This window comes from Phyllostomus discolor, chromosome 11, assembly GCF_004126475.2.
Source record: "Phyllostomus discolor isolate MPI-MPIP mPhyDis1 chromosome 11, mPhyDis1.pri.v3, whole genome shotgun sequence".
NCBI classification, from domain to species: Eukaryota; Metazoa; Chordata; class Mammalia; order Chiroptera; family Phyllostomidae; genus Phyllostomus; species Phyllostomus discolor.
In genome coordinates, this window is record NC_040913.2 from 52,236,466 (window position 1) to 52,254,591 (window position 18,126).

The 18,126-nt window shown below is 39.3% G+C and overlaps 1 protein-coding gene and 1 long non-coding RNA gene across 2 annotated transcripts in view; both read left to right on the forward strand.

Annotated features, from left to right (window-relative positions):
• The window catches only part of FARP1 (FERM, ARH/RhoGEF and pleckstrin domain protein 1), a 310,831-nt gene that overhangs the window by 54,977 nt on the left and 237,728 nt on the right, over window positions 1-18,126 (forward strand).
• Window positions 12,518-17,488, forward strand: LOC118497371. Its single transcript, XR_004899893.1, has 2 exons — window positions 12,518-15,554; window positions 15,626-17,488. It is a non-coding gene; the product is annotated as an uncharacterized LOC118497371 (long non-coding RNA).

Below are 18,126 nucleotides of genomic sequence, written 5' to 3' on the forward strand. Positions count from 1 at the left end.
ACTTTGTTGCTGTCCAGCTGTGCTGATAACTGTGTCCTGGGTTAGATAGACTCATCACCCAATCACTGGCATACAGATGGGGCAACCACAGGTGCCCCTGAGGTGAGAACTGTCCAGACTGTAGGCTGTGCCAGTAGGCACAGCTGACCAGACACGATAAGGAAGAGGTCTGAGCAAGGAGACCCAGATTGTTTCCCTAAATTCACCCATCAGATAGATAAATCCTACCGGGGAGGAGTGAGTGAGGGATAGGGGAAAGGCCAGGAAGGTTCCTCAGTGGGGAACTGTGGTTAGGAAATTATGTTTAATTGTTCTTATAGGTACTGTAGGAGGATTCTGTATATGTGAAGAAATTTGACTTCTTGGGGGAAACAGCAAAGTTCTGGGACTCATTATGCCCACTACTAATTCAGTGAGGAAATTCTGAGTTCCTGAGAAATATTTTTTACTTCCTTTCAAACTTCAAAGATTGTGGTGAGGAATGACAGGGATTCTGACTTTTTATAGCATTATATATTCATCATTTGGAATCTTCTAGTTCTCAGATCTCAGAAATTACTTAAACTTTCTTCTCAAATAAAGGTGCTCTGCTTATCTCAGGAAGGTTTGACTGTCAATTCCACAAGAACTCTTCTCTTGTATACTTCCTTTTCAAGTTTAAAATTGGAAAGAGTGAGAAAGTTGTCTCACATCTTCACTTGGTTTGAGTAAATATGTCACATCTGACTCCGAGGATTTCTCCACAATCAAGAAAAGTTGACGTTTGCAACCAAGTTGTCAGTTTACTAACTTTCCCTTTCTTCTGGCAAGACTTATTTTGCATTAGTATCTTGGCTTTTTATACCCTGTGCAGGTCAACTGTTTCTTCAGGGAAACTAACCTGTGCTTAATGATGTCTTTGAACATTCTTGAGTGTTGCATAATTACTTCTTTTCACCTTATCTCACCTTCATTCTCAAACCTTGTTTTTAGACAGGGAGTTGAATTTTTGGAAACTCTTAGTTAGACCAAAGAAGCTGGTCTTCATTGAATATTCTTTGAGGCAAGCTGGGAGTGGGTAAGTGGCTTTTTGACCACCACTGGTCTTGAAACCAGAAAGAAAGGTATGGGGACTTAAACTCTCAGACATTAGAAAGAATGAAAATCTCAGAAAAGGCACCTGTGGGCTCTCAGTTGGGTCCTTGGCACTGAATCAGAGAAAAGTTCCTAGAGGACAAGCTGTGGTAAATAGGGGATTTCAGCTTTCCCTCTACCCCACTGCCTATGAACTTTAGGATGGGAAAATCAAGTGTCAAGGCATGATTTCTCTGTTTACTACTTCCAAAGACTTGTAAAAAGTTTAATCCTCCAATGTCCTCAATTTTAAACATAATGCAAGCAACACTCTCATTAAAAAAACTAGAAAATATAGAAAAATAAGAAAGAAATCACCTATAATATAAATTAACCTGTCAGAGAGTAAAAATACTTAGTAATGAATTTAACTAGGAAGGACCATGTTTGATAAGAAGGAAAACTAAGGAAGTTATTTAAACAAGATCTAAATAGTGGAAGAACACACCATACTCCTGGATGGGAAGATAGTATCATAAAGTGTTCTCTCCAAAGGAATTTACACATTCAATGCCCTTACAATCTTAGTATCACTTTTTTAGGGAATGGGAGGGGGAACCAGCAAAATGATTTTAATGGCATGTGGTGAATAAATGTATGAGAATCATTAAGGTATTTTTGAAATATATAAATAGAGTTTCTCTTCAAGATATTAGAATTTTAGAACCCATGAATTAAAACAGCAGGTACTGACATAGAAATAGAATGAAGAGTCCTAGTACATATGGGCCATTACATATGGTAAAGTGCATTTATATTGGGTGGGAAAAAGAATGGTTTCTTTAATAAATAGTGCTGTGTTACTTAGCTATTCATTGGAAAAAAATATATAGCTTTTCCATCTCAAACCCCATACAGTAAAGCTTTCAGACAGATAAAGCTCCAGCTTTAAATATAAAAATAAATTAAACATCAGGAAAATATTTGGTAAATTATTTATATAGCCTTTAGGTCATGTATGATACTCTGAGACCATAAGGAGAAAGGTAAGTAATATATACCTAAACGTCCATCCATCTATCCATTCAATCATTCAGTTTGAGTTTCCTACCAGAGATACACCAGCTTCATCCTAATTTGGCCATCTCTACACCCATACCCTGACTGATTTTGACCAACACATTGATACAGCCTAATTAGTTTATATGTATAATAATTCTCTATAATCTTTTTCATAAATACCACTTTTTAAAATAATCTTAGGTAGGTTTTTATTCAGTAGTGTACTATCGTGAATAAAATAAGGCAAGACATTATATTTATATCTCTTCGTTAGCATCAGGTACCTGGATGCATTTAACAAGTAGCAATCAGTAATAGCGGTGATCCTCACATTTAATTAGAATCATTGGGCATCCAGTAGGCAGGCACAATCGCAATAGTCATCACCAACAATTAATACCCTTTTGCAAATTGATCTGTAGAGTCAATGCAGTCCTAATCAAAATCTCATCAGGTTTTCTGTAGCTGTTGACAACCTGATCTGAAAGTCGTATAGAAATGCAGAGTACTCATAATAGCCAAGACAAACTGAAAAAGAAGAGCAAAGTTGGAAGACAACCACTACCTGCTTTCAGATCTCATTATCAAGCTATAGTATCAAGACAGTGTGCTGTCAAAATAGATAAATAGGTCACTCACACTGAATAAATATACCACTTTTAATGTGAGTTAAACAATTCACTAAAGATGATGTGAACCCTGGGAGAATGAAGTTGATACATTAGCCCTACACTTACTGAAATTCCATTTGTAACTGCAAAATTATAGTTAGCCCTTGAAGCCAATCAAGTAGATGGTAGATTTGAGAGTTAAAACCCCTTTTGACTTGAGAACTAACATTGTCTCTCCACCTCTACCCATGTATCCTAGATACCTCACTTCACTTTTATGTTCTTCTTGGTACAGTAGACCCAAATTTTGTAGACAAAATGCACTCAGAGCATAATCCACCTACCATGCCCTTTATTTACATGATAGACTTACCAGCTTTCTAGGATGGTCTTTGTCCAGCCTCATTTTAAATTCTGTCTATTCTTGCAACCTACTTTGTCTGTGTTCTGTATTAATATTCTAGTTTCAAATGGGTGCTCTGATTAAAGGAAGAAGGAAAATTAATATATGCCTATTTATTTGCTCTAAAATTTCTGACTAGACATTTAACATTCTGCTGCTCTGTGGAGAGTTTAGCTGGGAGATGGGTAAGTAAGGATAGTCAGCAGAAGGGCTGGAATTGGTATAACAGAGAATATGTCTGATAATATTTGTTGTTTATGCCTACTGATTCTCAGAATCATGAAAATACTTTTAGTATATGCATGAATATACACCATATATGCACTCATATTTGTGCCATATTTAAAAAGGTACATATGTCCTTTACACATGTTCTTGGTAGCCCTTCCCCTATATATCCTATTATCCTTATCCCCCCTTCTCTCTGGTTGCTGTCAGTTTGTTCTTTATTTCAGTGTCTCTGGTTGTATTTTGTTTGCTTGTTTGTTCTGTTGGTTAGGTTCCACTCATAGGTGAGATCATATGGTATTTGTCTTTCACCTCTTGACTTTTTTCACTTAGCATAATGCTCTCCAGTTCTATCCATGCTGTTGTGAAGGGTAAGAGTTCCTTCTTTTTTACTGCTGCATAGTATTCCATTATATAAATGTACCATAGTTTTTGATATACTCATTTACTGATGGGCACTTAGGTTGCTTCTAGCTCTTTGCTATTGTAAATTGTGCCACTATGAACATTGGGGTGCATAGGTTATTTTGAATTGGTGTTTCAGGACTCTTAGGATATAATCCCAGCAGTGGAATTGCCAGGTCAAAAGGCAGTTCCATTTTTACTTTATTGAGGAAATTCCATAGAGTTTTCCACAGTGGTTGCACCAGTCTGCATTCCCACCAGTAATGTGCTAAGGTTCCCTTTTCTCCACAGCCTCATCAGCACTTGTTGTTTGTTGATTTATTTATGACGGCTGTTCTTACCTGTGCAAAGTTGTATCTCACTGAGGTTTTAATTTGCATTTCTCTGATGACTAGTGATGCTGAGCATCCTTTCATGTCTCTGGGCCCTCTGTATGTTGACCTTAGAAAAGTGTCTGTTCAGGTTCTTTGCGCATGTTTTAATTGGGCTTTTTGTCTTTCTGCAGTGGAGTCATGTGAGTTCTTTACATATTTTTTAGATCAAATCCTTGTCTGAGGTGTCATTTGCAAATATGTTTTCCTATAGAGTTGGCTCTCATTTCATTTTAATTCTGTTTTCTTTACAGAATTAAATGCAGAAGCTTTTTATTTTGATGAGGTCCCATTTGTTTATTCTTTCCTTATGTCTCTTGCTCTAGGGGGCATATCCAAAGGTGGTAGGTTCCAGGGTGGGAGGCGGGGATGGGTGGAGCAGGGAGGTGTGTGGTGGGGTGAATATGGAGGCAACTCTACTTGAACAATAATACAAATATATAAATAAAAATATGTAAGCTCTAATTACTTGGCACTGTTCCTTAAAAATAACAAGCAGTTGCATTTCCAGCTACACATGATTATTGAAACTTAGATTCTGTGCTACTTATCCAAAGGAATGTTACCTAAGGGAGAGAGATGGGGATGGAAAGAGAAGTTAGAACATGTACTTGCTTCTTGGTTTGAGAAGGAAGCAGAGAAGGGCTCTATAATTCTAGTTTGATATCTGTTTTTTAGTGTGCTCAAAGTCTTTGGCTCATTTCTACATAGGTGGGAAATATGAGGCCTGTCGAGAAGGTATCCAGCCATGTAATATTAAAAATAGAGACACTTATTGAAGAAGATACAAGATACAAGAAACATGTACACAGGACAATGAAGCCTGAGTCCCCTTCAAAGTGGGTATCTTGGGTCCTAACACAGTTCTCCCAACTGCCATCAGCTGCCCTGTTATATTTTCCTGAATCTCATCGATGGTCTGAAATCTCATCCCTTTCAAAGGTGATTTTAGTTTTGGGAAAAGCCAAAAATCACAGGGCCCCAAATCTGGCCTGCAGGGGACTGAGTCACCTGGGTGTATTCATGTTTCACCAAAAAAAAACGGCATGAGACGTGTGCATAAGCAGGTGCATTGTTATGGTGAAGCTGCCAATCACCAGTTGCCAATAGCTGGCCTCTGAATCATCCAAATAGTTTTCACGGAGGATTATTCCAGTTCAATGCAAATCTGTTGCAGATCCGTTGCTCTACTCATTCATTTTTGAATGCCATGGCCACACAGTACACTTCCTCACTCAACAGTGTCTGCTGCCCCACTGACTGGTTCATTAGTGGGGGCAATAGACAGGGGTAGTGGGGGCAGTGACAGCAATGCAGTTGTCATTGTTCATATATGTGCATTTCAGTCCACTCTCCTTGGCAGCCAGGTTACATCGATGTCATGCAAACCATTCTCGTTATATTAGCAATGGATGGACTTTTTCTAGACCTTTTTATGATGCTCCACGTTAGTCCCAGCAACAGAGCTACTGCTACCCAACTGCTGGCTCCTGGCTCCCCTCTCCTCCCTCCCCCTATCTGCTTTCCCTTCCTCTCATACCTTTCAGAATAGCATTATGCTTTGTCTAATTGTTCTGGAGGAGTGATCCCCAATACAGAGGCCAAAGGAACAGAAAACAAGTCCCTTCCACATCTGTTAGTTTCAATTCCTGGGGGACATTGTCTGTACTTAATTGTGTCCATAAGACATGTTTGGCAGGGTGTACCCAAGCCTCTCCTCACCTTATTGCCTAGTTCTTTCTGTGAGCTGAACATATTCTTTGTCAACTACCTGAGAAATGTCTTTCTCTTGAATTTACTCTGAATTAGTTGTTTTTCTGTAATTCTTTTTTTTTTTTCATTTTCTGGCATGTGTGCTCTTTCTCTTCTTTCTATAAAAAAGGAAGACACTGGAAGCAAACACCATCTACTACTGGAGATGGAAACAGCCTCCTTATTCATTCTTCTCATCTTCTGTACTACAACTCCTGCTCCAAATTGCAAGAGTGTGTGCATACAACATATGTTTCAGGCCCAGAATGGGGGATAATGGGTACTGGTGCCAAGATGCAAAGACAGTGTCCAGTTAGTCTACTTTAGATGATGATGTAGACATCATCTAAAACGTAGTTTTAGACAGGCCCACTATCAGGAGAGGTTCTTCTGCATCTCTTTGCCTGCAGAGCTTCCTAAGTAGCCAGCACCCCTCTGTGGTGGGGTGGAACAGGAGCCCTTTGGGGCAAAGTCAAGGCATGGAATTTTTATAATAGCTGGAGCTCGGCTCTCAACAGTGAACACTGGTAGGACACGAAACTTGAAGCCTAGGGTCTTGAGTTTTTAATAGCCATTAACTAATTAAGCGTCTTTGGCTTTTTTTAGTGTGATAAGAAAATAGATATAGAAATCTTATCTTCCATGTTGAAATGGGGTTGCCACAAAGACATGGCAGATGTCTTAGAACTCGGAGTAGTAGCTGAATTTGTCATTCACATCTGAGGAGAATGGCTGGTTTTGGTGTCCTGTATTCTCTTTCCTACCCTCTGTCTGTCCTTACCCAGGTCCTTAGCGCCTGGGAACAAAAACACCCAGGAGCAACTGGTTGGAAGACCTGTTCATGAATTTGTCTCTATCTATCGATGAGGGCTGTCCTGCCTCTGATTCAGTTCATCTGGTGTTTCTTGGTGCTCTGTGCGACTCTTGGGGCCCCCTGTTCTCTTTGTTTTGGGCCTCTGCTTTCTTGCCAGTTTAGCAATGCAGCTAAAAAGATCATTTGAAAATTCTTTCTAGTATTGTCAGTTATTTTCAGTAGTAGGGATTATTCAGGTTGGCTTGTCTAAAGTATGCTATAAAGTAAATTCATTATTTCCTTAGAATAACTTGGAACAGTAGCAACAAGTAAATGATAAAAAGTTTTCTGAAGTAGACTCTTGTTACTGTTTACACATGGTATTTTATCCTTACAGATGTGTATATTACCTGTTAGATCAGCAGAGAGGGAAACATTCTATGCATTGATGTGCCTCATCTATTAATGAACAGCATTAGAATTTACTTATTCATAATTTCCACTTTTGGTGATATTACGATTTCTGTCAAAATGGTATTTCAAGTTGTCATTTGTGGTGATTTTTCACAATTTGTGTTTTTAGGACTGTTAATGTCTATTTTGAATGTTCTGTATTTTACTGTCTTTGGGTGTCTCTGATTTACTTTAATGTGTTTATAACCATTTGGGCTTTTAAAAAGATGGCATTTGCTTCTCTGTGAGCAGGTCACTGCCTTTAACTGGGCATGCTCCATGTACACCTGGGTCTGGTGGTGGTAGCAACTACCTGCCTCTCGCCTCTTCCCATTGACTGAGCCTGGCAAATGTGTTAGCACTCAGCCTGTTTTCTCTCTAATCTTCATAAAACTTTCAAAATGGTTATTATCTCAATTTTGCAAATAATGAAACTGAATACCTTGCCAAATCTGTCCGTATTTGCTTGAGTTCTCCAGAGAAATAGAAAAAATAGGATGCTTATGTATGTATTATATAGAAAAAGATTTATTATAAGGAATGGGCTCATACAATTATGGAGGCTGAAAAATCCTAAGATCTGCAGGTAAGTCAGCAAGCTAGAGACCCAGGAGAGCCAATGGTGTTAATTACGGTCTGAAGGCCAGCAAGCATGAGACCCAGGAAGAGCTGATGTTTTTTCAGTTTGAAGTCTGACATCAGGGAAAACACCTAACTTCCAGGTCAGAAGACAGTCAGTTTTAGGGAATTCCCTCTTTCTTGGGAGACCGTCAGCCTTTTTATTCCTTTCTGGCCTTCAACTGATTGGATGAGGCCCACCCAATAATATAAGTATGCTTGAGTGTGACATCTACAAAGATAGGCCAGAGTATGTTTAAAATTAAATGTTTAACTCTTCTTCATTGCTTTTGGATCTATACATGAAAAAGAGTTTGCTCAATTTTAAAAACAGAGCAAATACTATTAGATATATTAAATTAATAATATTCTGACTTTATTTTATCTACACCAATTTACTGGAATTAATCTCAGATGTTTTAAAAAGAAAGAAATGAATATAGACCATTAGCTGAAGATGTAGCTCATTGATTTTAAAGTATTTCTTTGAAAGTCAATCTATAACAAAATAGCCTCATTTGGAGATAGTAGATTGACCTGGGAAGTGCTCTAAGCCCATTTTTTTATGTATGACCAAATTACTCTGAAATATTTCCAACCTCTTCACTTTTCTTTGGTATTTCCTAAAATCATTAGTTTTGTAATAATGCTCTTCCTAAGCCAAGGGTCGTCATATCTTGTAATTCTAATGAGATATCAAACAAAATAAATTTTATGATGTTATTTAGGGGATAAATATAGCTAAATCACATTCTTCCTGTGCCTTTCATTGAGTAATAAAAAGTAGATCAGCCCTGGCTGGTGTGGCTCAGTGGATTGAGCTCAGGCTGCAAACCAAAGGGTTGTTAGTTTGATTTCCAGTCAGGGCACATACTTGGGTTGCAGGCCACATCCCTGGTGGGGGCTGTGTGAGAGGCAACCACACATTGATATTTCTCTCCCTCTCTTTCTCCTTCCTTTCCCCTCTCTCTAAAAATAAGTAAAAATCTTTTTTAAAAAAGTAGATCAAACATTTTTTAGTCTCTTGACTTTGAAGGCTGTGACATCACTCAGTAGATTTTTGTCTTGGTCTCAGAATGGAAAGGGGAAATAGATTTGGTGACTAGTATTTAGAGAGAAGGCTGTGTTTATTTGTGGTCCTGGAATGAGCCATTATACATAAGTACAAAAATTTTCTTATTGGTAGTAGTTATTTGATTCCTAAAGTGATAGTTTATTTATGTGACATTATTATTTTTGTAATAGAAGTTCTGCTAGTCTAATTATTCTGGATAATTCTGAGGCAATGTTATGAAGCACATATTAGAGAATATACTCTGACTGCACTGGTTTACAGAGACCTCCTGTATGAACTTACAGCTATTGGGTGTCCTTTATAATTTTATGTTTTAATTGTTGGGTTCTGTGGAAACCATGTCCATTTTTGTTCACTGTTGTTTCCTACCCCTGAGGACCATGCATGGAACATAGATACTGTGTTAGTTTTCTTCTATGACTGCTGAAACACAGTACTACAGCCTGGGGATCTTAAACAATAGAAAATTATTATCTTATTATTCTGGAGGCTGGAAGTCCAAGATCAAGTTGTTGGCATGGCCTTGCTTACTCTGAAGGCACTACAAAAGGATTTGTTCCAGGTCTCTCTCCCAGACTTTGGTTTGTACCACCATAAATCTAATCTTTATGTAGTGTTCCCCTTTGAGCATATGTGTCCTGATTTCCTTTTTTTATAGGGGCCCACCCTACTCCAGTACGACCTCATTCTAAATAATTCCATCTGCAAGGATCTTCCTGTTTCCAAATAAGGTCACATTCTTTGATCTTAGGGTTAGGATTTCAACATACAAATATTGGGGAGGGGGTACATACTTCAACCCATAACTGGAACTTAAGGTTAAATCAGATCATAAAAGTAGAGCCCTGATCCAACAGGATTAGTGTCCTTATAAGAGGAGAGCTCATTCTCTCTCTCTCTCTCTCTCTCTCTCTCTCTCTCTCTCTCTCTCTCTCTCTCTCCCTCCATCTCTACCATGTGAGACTACAGCAAGAAGGTGGCTGTCTGCCAGCTAGGAAGAGAGCTTTTATCAGGAACCAGATTTGCTGGTGCCTTGATTGGACTACAGACTACACAACTCAGAAATAAATGTCTGTTGTTGAAGCTACGCAGGCTGTGTTATTTTGTTACAGCAGCCTGAGAAAACTCATATGAACAGAGAAAATTTAAAAATAACTTACTGCTTAATAATAACAAAAACAATAATAATAGCAGTTTGCACTTACAGAGCCAGGAGCTGTTCTAAGTTCTTAGAGAGGTGCTATTGTTATTCCCATTTTATAGACATTAGAAACCTGGTGCCCAAAGGTGAGGTAACTTGTTCAAGTCCACATAGCTGGCAAGTGGAGAATCAGATCAATTCTAGCTAGTGTTTGGCTCCATGTGCCTACCCATGTTCTCTGCCTTCAAGTTTGCTGTAGCTGTACAGAATTTCAGACCCCCTCAATTTTAACATCAATTGTATAAGGATTTTCTGTGGTGTTCTCCATGGTAGCCCCCAGAGTCACCATGAGGCATATGAACCTTATTGCTGTTGGTCACATGAAATCCAGTATAATGTTGTAATAGAAATTAAAAGTCCTAAAAAGAGCCATGAGTGACTTGACAGGCATTATCTGAGGAGAAATTCTGTTGCATTAATTTGTATGTAACCTTTTGATCATAGCTGATATTTCTAATATAAAGAACTCTTGGGAATGTGGTTAAGGGAGCTAACCTGGTGCTAGAGAGGAAGGGGAAGCTGCCTGTGCCCATAATGGGACACAGCTTGTGAATGCTGTACCCAAGCCCTGAGCTGGACAACACATAATAGCAGCATTGAATCAATGTGGTATGTTTTTACAACTCCCCTTCTTTTTCATCCCAGTCCTTATCCAAGGATATGTTTATTGATTCTTTTGAGAGAGAGAGAGGGAGGGAATAGAAAGAGAGAGAGAGAAACACTGATCTGTTACCTTCTGGATGTGCCCCGACCAGGGATTGAGCTCACAACCTAATTATGTGCCCTGACTGGGAATCAAACCTGCAACATATTTGGTGCACTGGATGACACTCCAACCAACTGAGCCATACTGGTCAGGGCAGTTTCAGCCTATTTTTGAAGCCTTTCTGCAGCAGTGGGAAAATAATTAACACCAGAATTCGGTACATTGGAACACCTGAAATATTAAAGTATCATGTCAGATAACTTTATACAGATGTCTCCTACTTGACTCCTACTCTGGACAGACACTGGAGTGTTTCTCTCCTTTATCCCCATCATAAAAAATGGAGCCCCAGGTTTAGCAAAGGCCCTCAGGATAAGAGTTGTCTCCGTTGTTCCATTTATTGCTTAGTCTTTGGATCTGAGTGTTCTTACTTTCTGCAGTGACAAAGGTGTTATACTTATCCAGATTTTTTAGTTATTTTCAAATTATTTTTGTACCATGAAAGAACGTTAAGTGGTTCAGGAAGAGATGTATCAGAGCTGAAGGTCTAATCCTTCAGCATGGAGAGGGCTGCCAGGGCTAGGCAGAGCTATTTAGAAATTCTTACAGGAGACCAGGCTAGAGAGGGAATTAGCAGGAGCCAAGCACAGAGGACACTACCAGGGGACTAAGCAGGTTTATAGGGTATAGGGGAGAAGGGCTACTGCATGTCCAATGGCATTGGGTATAGAGGTATGCTCAGGGAGTTGGCAGAGGAGAGCAAGGTCATTTTGGGTTAAGATGAAGTGTCAGGGGAAGAAGGTTCAGTTGATTTTGCAGATCCAAGCTAGGCACTCGATCTGGAGTCCTGGGCACATGGTGGTGGTGCTGCTCTGTGCTGGGCTAGAGCTTTTCCAGAGAAGAGACCAGTGGGCAAAGGGCTGCTGTTTGTGTTCTTAGAGGTTAGCAAGGAGAGGGTGAGCCCAGTGTCTCACTGGACACGTACCCTTATCAGGAAGAAAGAGACTGTTCTTTTTTAGAGAGATATGATAATGAGACAGGATAGTGCTGTGACATGATCATTACATGGAGGAAAGTTGGCCAAGTCAGGGAAGTTAGTAGGAGGGGAGGCCTCCTTGCTTTCTGCTAAGGCAGCCCTGAGTATGGGAAGGAGTCTTCCCTCTCTACTCTGGAGCAGGTTTGGCTTTGGCTTAGGGCAAGGAGGCTCTTTGGCCAGTCCCTTCTGGTGGTTAAAGTGTGACTTTATTAACAGGGCAGACACATGTTTTGTGGAGCCTTCCTTTTAAAAAAAAGGAACACACAATCATAAATGAAAAATTAGGTGTGAGGTCTTGGGAGGGTCAGCAAGTGACTACATAAAGCTCAAGATGCTTTAGCTTCAGCATGAATGTCTCCATAGCCATTGCCTGAGTGGTGTTCTGAGGCAGAACAAGAGAAAAAGATGGGTGTTTTTAGTTTGTTGAAACATGAATTTGTTACCCCTCTGAGAGAAGAATGAAGGAAATTTGGGAGGCAAACAAATAAAAAGGGCACTGATGCATTCTTGTTATTTTAAGACTGACAAATTGGCCCTGGCTGGCGTAGCTCAGTGGATTGAGCGCAGGCTGCAAACCAGGCATCGCAGGTTTGATTCCCAGTCAGGGCACATGCCTAGGATGCAGGCCATGGCCCGCAGCAACCACACATTGATGTTTCTCTCTCTCTCTCTCTCTCTCTCTCTCTCTCTCTCTTCTCTCTCCCTTCCCTCTCTAAAAATAAATAAATAAAATCTTAAAAAGAGAGACTGACAAATTAAAAAATTAAGTATTTTACTCAGTCTTTTGTTGTGAATATTTTGGGTCATGTGGTGGAAAATAAAAATATTAAAGATGAAAGTGAAAGGAAAAGAAGTCATTTGATAAGAAGGACTGGAGGAAAACTTCAATGGTAGGTCGAAAGAAGGTCAAAAGGAGCCTATAGTTCTGAAATTCACTGTGTGATAAGTTAACTTGCTGTTCAATAAACTAATTTAATTATATAAACATAAAGTCACCATATTGACAGTCATTACCCCATAAAGTGACAGTTAATTCTGTAAAGTTTTTCAGTACTTCTTTGTTCATAGTGAAAATTTTATGATGGGAGGGAGTGGTTAAAGACAGAATGCAAATAATTTAGTATAATCTGGAAATTCAATATTCCTTTTAATCAGATATTGAGGGCTCTCTTTTGACTTATTCTGAGGTATATTATGTGAATCTACTATGTTAGATACTGTGGCAGGACTCTAGAGAAGTAATTAGTAGAAAAAAGTTAGGAGAAGCTCCCTGCCCTAGCTAAGATTCTAATCTGATATGTACATTCAACAGCTGATGCATAGTGATAGTATAAAAACATGGGTGAATATAAGTGACTAGAGTATGATATAAAGTAAATTCATAAACTGTGAGGGAGTGTAAAACCTGGGAGTATGAAGAGCTGGGTGAAATTGAGGATTAGGTAGATTTCTGCCATAGATAAGCCCTAAATGAAGTTTTTAAAAAGGCCATAGATGAATTGGTCAGAGTTCCAGGGTCTCAGCTGGTAGGAAGGGGCCCAGAGTGGTTGCAGAGAGGTGCATACCATGTTGTAGGAGTGGTCCAGCAAGACCTTTTGGAGGCTGTTTTGTGGAAGTGTTGAGCAGTTTTGATAGGTGAGGCCCTTACACCCAGTGTATTGTTTTTGGTGGACTCACTACACTGCATGTAAATGGGACAAGTGCCACCTCGTGGAATATATTCTTACACCTAGGCTAAAATGCAAGTCTCTATTCTGTAAGCCATCTGCTAAGAGTGTCAGGCTGTAGGTGTGTGGACTGCTGATTACCTGCAGTCTTCCACACAACACACTGGGCTGACATGGTTGGGTCCACTTTTGTTTCTGCATAGGATTTCTTTTAACTGCTCTTCAGGACAGTTACACTGGCCCCTACTGACCAGGCCAGATCAGTAACCAAGACAGCCCAGTCTTCAGTGTGCCTTGTGTGGGTTCTTACTACCCACAGCCCTGCTGTATGAAACATGCTGGGAGGATGCATGGCCATAAAAACACCAAGAGCAACTTACACTAACATAAGGTGATGGCAGGAAAACAGAGGAGATAAGTTCAGGGTTTTCTTGGAATCAAAAGTAGCCAAGAGGCCTTCTCCAGGGGAAGTTAGGAAGGTGCAGCAAAGGTTAAATTATTTACCTCCTTCCCTCCAACTTCACAAAGGATTAAAGGTACTAACAAACAGTCAGAGTGTAGATAACGTAAATTGGAAGTAGGCTGGGAAAAAAAGCAAAGCAAAGGGAGAACAAGGGGAAGATAAAAATTGGATCCGAGAATGAGACCAGTTCATAAAATGAATGCCCTCACTTCTTAAGGTGAGCCACCAATTTGGCTGTGAGCTTCCCAGCAGTCCTTGTGAAGAGGGATATTCATTGGACACTTGATCCACAGATTGTGTAATGGGAACACACCAATTCTCAGAAGACTCACAGAATTCTGACTCTAAGACCAGAAATGAACCTCTCCAAGGATCCTTATGAAGGAATCATGTATTATATATAATGACCAACACCCTCAACATGTTCAGTATTGTAGAGACAGGTTCAAGGGGCCAGTTTCTCCAAATAGGCAGATGGTCACACCCAACACCAGCCAGCCCGATAAATAGCAGTTTTAATGGGGGAAATGTGCCTGTTACACATCTAATACCAAGCTTGGGTTAGGTATAGATTACATAGTATCTCAAAGAATAACGAACTAGTTCTGTCCAAAATATTCTGTGATTTTTGAGCTGTTTCTACTGTACTTTGGTGGAACGAGACTCAATGATGGACTCAATCAAGACCAGATGGAGAAGTGGATGAGAAAATAGCTGCACATTAGACAGTATGAGAGTCTCCCAGAACATGTGGATCACTCAACATAATATTTTATTATGGCCATGGAAGAGGTAAGTTGTCCTTTTATAGGATACAGTGTCAGGAAAAGAAATCTCAGGTATACTTTTTTATCATAACGAAAACTTCATAAACATTTTTAGATGTTAATTGTATTAAAATTGATGTGCTGAATCATTAACACTTATTGAATTATGGATGATCCTTATTATTCACAGATTCCAATGTCTGTGAATTCACTTACTCCCTCAAATATATTTGTAACCTGCAAATAGCTACTCATGTTGCTTATGTGATCATTCATGGACATGCACAGAGGGGTGAAAAATTTGGTTGCTCAGTGTTTCCAGCTGAGATTGAACAAGGCAATACTCTGCCTTCTTGTTTCAGCTCTTAGTATAAACAGGTGTCCTTTGGTGGTCTCTTTAGTGCTTCATTGTCCTCATTTTTGTGCTATTTGTTGGTAATTTTACTGTTGAAAATGGTCCTAAGGTATAGACCTGAAATGCCCTCTGGTGTCTCTAAGCACAAGAAGGGTGTGATTGATATGCCCTATGGAAAAAGTGCATTCATTTGGGAAACTTCATTTAAGCATGTTACAGTGCTGTTGGCTATGAGTTCAGTGTTAATGACTCAACAATATATAAATTAATAGTGGGTATCTTTATACAGAAACACAGATAAAATGAGGTTATGCATTGGTTGATGATATAAGCCTAACCCTGTATTTCCTATAGGAGCAATGGTTCAGTAGTCCCTAATTTAGCAGTAACTTTATAGAACATAACACAGCGAGGAATGAGAATCAACTGTATTTCAAAGAAATGAACACCCAAGTTAAGCAGTAACTGCTTTTGGTGTCACAGTTTTCATTTAATAATCTAATAGTAGTTTTCAGATATCTTGTATGCAATAGTAGTTTTCAGATAATCTAATAGTAGTTTTCAGATATCTTGTATGCAAATAGTAGTACTATTTGCTATTTTTAGAAGTATCTTGTATCAGGTGCTCTTTACTTTTACAACTTTACCTTTGGAAATATCCAAGCATAACAGTTCTTTGTTAATGTGTTAGGGACTTTGGGGGAAAATGTTTTGGATGGTGTGATACTTCTTTTACTTGATGAGGTAAGAACTTAAACATTTGTAATATAAACCCCTTTTTTGCAAGGATCAGTCTTTGATCCACTTATTTAGGGAAGAGATAGATATTCTGCATTTTTGCTTGAGAAATATAGCATTAAAAATAACCATTGAAAATAATCAGCCTTTCTTTTTCCTTATGCCACAGTGATATTTAAGTAGCAAAAAATCTTGTGTTTCTTCCCATGTCCTCTGCCCAAGTGATGGTTCTTGATGACACATAAATTGTGTAGCTTTCAAATTGATTGATGTCACACAGACCTGCATCCTGGGAAAGCAGGATGGTGACCAGGTGAGTATTTATGACAGAAAGATCCCAGGAGTCCTGTGTTTATAAGTTTCTTTGGGATAATAGAGGAAGAATGATCAGGGCAAACCTGAAACAATGCTGTTTTTTAATGATGGTGTCTAGTGGTCATGTTTAAAAAATGAAATTCCAGTAGAAAATGAACACTGGTTCCCCACCTCTGTCCTTTCAGTTACATGTGATGTTTGACAGCTCCTTCCCCAGATATCTTTTGGAAGTATTCAAAATTAAACAGGCATTATGTTGTTGACCTTTTCAAAAACCAAATTTTTCGTGTTTATACGTTTTCAAGTCCTTGAGTCTTAGGTCTGGAAATGCATTTAATAAAAGAGAAAAATAATGTGTGATTATATGTTAAATGATACATTACTTTAAATACATTTAAGAAATTTACCAGTGATTTCTGAACACTTGACATTGGAGTTGTCCATTGACTTAATTGTAAGAAGATTGGCACTTTGAAAAGAAATGTGGGATTAAACTGAAAACAAACCTGAAGTTTGTTGTTCTTTCACATATCATCTCAAGTGGCATCCAAGCTATTAATCCTAAAATCTGAAACCATTTATGTTTTGGATGCTTTACATTCTAAAGAAATGTTCTGTGATGCCAGTCTTCTGGATTTGTACATGATTTTTTTCTTAAGACATATTTGCAAAAGAGGCTATAAAATGTGCAGTATAATTTTTCAAAGTGCTTGCTGGAAGGTAATTTTGGCCCATCTAAACTTCTCAGTTATTTAGTGTGAGAATCTCATGCTAAAAGAAAATTTGTGTATTGGTATCATTTAATAACTTAAGACTTCTAATGTGACCCTTGGCTGGTTGAAATCCAGAGTCTTTAGTAGACTAAATACATATAAAATTTGTTACCTGACTTTTTTTTTATGTTCCAAAAGATGATGTTTCCCAAAGAGTAGGGCCTGGGTTTTAGTGTTTGAAGATTCTCTCGACCCATTCCCTTTTACCAGACAGGGACCTGGACCTGAGTGAGTGTACCCAGGACCTGCTAGTAGCATGTGGGTTCTTAACTTCATGTAGGAAAGATTTCACAACATGAGTCCAGGCAACTCTAAGGATGAATTTATTAAAGCTGGGACAGTGAAACAAGGAAGGGCCTAGCTTTGATGAAGCAACAAGAGAGCCTAGGCCGGGCTGCCTTAGGTCACTGGGAAGGCAGAGGAAAGGGGGCTTTGGAGATAGGTTCTGGGAATTAGCCTGGGATGAGCTGCTGCTGTCCATTTCTCCCCTGATTGCAAGTCTCCTGGGGACCCTTAGAGTTTAAGAGACTTGTGTTGGTGGGGAAAGAAGAAAGGAAAGGGAATGGGTGGACTGCTCAGGGAGAGCTCCTGCCCTGGGTCCTTTGTTTTGAGGCTTTTGTCTTTCTTGCAGCTGGGAATCTTTTTTAAAAAACGTTAAATATTTCATTGTTTATTTTTAGAGAAAAGGAGGGAGAAAGAAAGAGAGAGAAACATCAATGTGTGGTTGCCTCTAGCACGCTTCTTACTGGGGACCTGGTCCGCAACCCAGACATGTGCCCTCATTGGGAATCAGGCCTACAACCCCTTTGGCTCACAGGCCGGTGCTCAATCCAACTGAGCAACACAGCCAGGGCAGCTGAGAATCTTAACAAAGATCTCAGGAGAGGGTTTCAGTAGAATATTCAGTTCTCCAGATGTGCCCTTTCAGGGTTGTGATCTCCACTGATTGGTCAGTAACAGGGCAGGTGTCTTTAGTCATTGCAGTTGGTTCTGATGTCACCCACCTGTTTTTTCTGCATTTCTGGCCCTGGAGCTGAAATACAACTGAGGCCTGGATGTTATCTGTAGAGAGGTGACCTTCGGCATCTGACTGTAAATTGCTCAGCAAGTTTGTTCAACTGTGTGTCTCAGTTTCCCATCATCCCACTTGCCAAGGTAGCTTCTTACTTGGGCATGCACAATGTACACACATACAGTGATGATTTTTTCACATTATTTTTACATGAACCCAAAGACAAGCCAACATTGGTCCAGCAAAAGGGCAAGAGAGATATGATAGCA